This window comes from Schistocerca cancellata, unplaced genomic scaffold, assembly GCF_023864275.1.
Source record: "Schistocerca cancellata isolate TAMUIC-IGC-003103 unplaced genomic scaffold, iqSchCanc2.1 HiC_scaffold_782, whole genome shotgun sequence".
NCBI lineage: Eukaryota > Metazoa > Arthropoda > Insecta > Orthoptera > Acrididae > Schistocerca > Schistocerca cancellata.
In genome coordinates, this window is record NW_026046793.1 from 1,977,936 (window position 1) to 1,980,126 (window position 2,191).

At 45.5% G+C, this 2,191-nt stretch overlaps 1 pseudogene; it reads right to left on the reverse strand.

Annotated features, from left to right (window-relative positions):
• Window positions 1-792: 792 nt before the first annotated feature.
• LOC126143169 (5S ribosomal RNA) lies at window positions 793-910 on the reverse strand (annotated as a pseudogene).
• Between the last annotated feature and the right edge of the window lie 1,281 nt (window positions 911-2,191).

The following is a 2,191-nucleotide window of genomic DNA, read 5'->3' on the forward strand; positions in this document are numbered from 1 at the left end:
GAGACCAAACAGCCAGGTCATCGGTCTCATCAGATTAGGGAAGGATTGGGAAGGAAGTCGGCCGTGCCCTTTCAAAGGAACCATCCCGGCATTTGCCTGGAGCGATATAGGGAAATCACGGAAAACCTAAATCGGGATGGCCGGACGCGGGATTGAACCGTCGTCCTCCCGAATGCGAGTCCAGTGTGCTAGCCACTGTACCACCTCGCTCGGTGTACTCTACGTCTCTGAATAGCACGGAGTAATGAATGGGTCTCTCGTTGATTCATAGCAGGTTCTGACATAGGACAATGTAAATGCCATACAACAGAGAAACCTTATGGGCAAGTAAAGTAAACAAAACCTGCATCATAACTTGCTGGTAGTCAGGCTCGACCTCCTTGTTTCCTTGCGGGAAATAATGTGCATATCAATAAACAACACAGTACGTGTACACATGTACGCATGTTAGCTGTAAATAATCTGGAAAACAGGAGTTCTAGACAAAGCGGTAGCAAAGTTTGCTTCCGTATCTGCTTAAGCTGGCTTCACCGATCTCCCTACCTCAGATTGTTCAGTGGAGCATTGTCTATTGTGAGGGGTCCGCTTGTACGTGGCACTCCGTCTTCAGGCCACAAGTCGCCTACCGGGAACATCCGAACGCCGTGTCATCCTCAAGGGAGGATGTGGATAGGGTGTGGGGTCAGCACACCGCTCTCCCGGTCCTTATGATGGTATTCTCGACTGAAGCTGCTACTATTCGGTCGAGTAGCTCCTCAGTTGGGATCACGAGACTGAGTTCACCCCGAAAAATGGCAACAGCGCATGGCGGCCTGGATGGTCACCCATCCAAGTGCCGGCCACGCCCGACAGCGCTTAACTTCGGTGCTCCCACGGGAACCGGTGTAGCCACTGCGGCAAGGCCGTTGCCCCACTTGTATGTGGAGACCGATTTTTTAATATAATTAATGATGAATGACCTGAAACGATTGTCATATGTAGAAGGGATTGTATTTTTGACAGCAATGAACCAAAGGTGTTGCCTGAGTGTCAGAATCGACCCTGAATAAAGACAAGTGTGAAGTTATTCACGTGAGTACTAAAAGAAATCAGATAAATTTCGATTACACTATAAGTCACACAAATCTGAAGGCTGTAAATTCAGCTAAATACTTAGGGATTACAATCACAAATAACCTAAATTGGAACGATCACATAGATAATATTGTGGTTAGAGCAAACCAAAGATTACGATTCATTGGCAGAACACTTGGAAGGTGCAACAGGTCTACTAAAGAGACGCTTACACTACGCTTGTGCGCCTTATTCTGGAGTATTGCAGTGCGGTGTGGAATCCGCATCAGCTGGGACTGACGGATGACATCGAAAAAGTACAAAGAAGGGCAGCTCGTTTTTTACCATCACAAAATAGGGGAGATAGTGCCAGAGACATGATACGTGAATTGCGACGGGATCTTCTCATGAAATTTCAATCACCGGTTTCTCCTCCGATTGCGAAAACATTCTGTTGGCACCCAGCTACATAGGGAGAAATGATCATCACGATAAAATAAGAGAAATCAGGGCTCGCATAGAAAAATTTAAGTCCTCGTTTTTACTGCGCGCCGTTCGAGAGTGGAACGGTAGAGAGACAGCTTGAAGGTGGTTCATTGAACCCTCTGCCAGGCACTTTATTATGAATAGCAGAGTAATCACATAGATGTAGATGTAAGTAGGGGCGCGCGGAGCGCTGTAGAAGTTGCCGTTGTTCTCTGTTACAGGTTGGATGTAAGGCTTAAAGCTAGTCGCTAGCTGGGAGAATTTAGTTGTCGGTCTATGGACGAATGATATTGTTTATTCTCACACAGAGCCAGTTTTAATAATTTTGTGGGATCTGAAATTTAAAAACCTCTCTCACACCGGCCTGATTTAGCTTCACTGATCAGGATAGTAAAAAACATGCGTATATTAAGGGAATTTTCAGTCACAAAGCAGGCTTATCACACTCCCACAGTTCAATACTGTTCTATCCTGATTAAATTGAGCTTAACTTAAATTCCATAAGGCGGTGAAGCAATTTCAAAGTCTCGGTGCGACGAACATTGTCAGTCGATCTCCTGAAAACATTTGTAATAATTATTAGCTTTCGGTGATCACATGGGGAAGACCGGAGATCTGCTGGTAAGACCGTGTTAGCCCATTTATTGAAAGT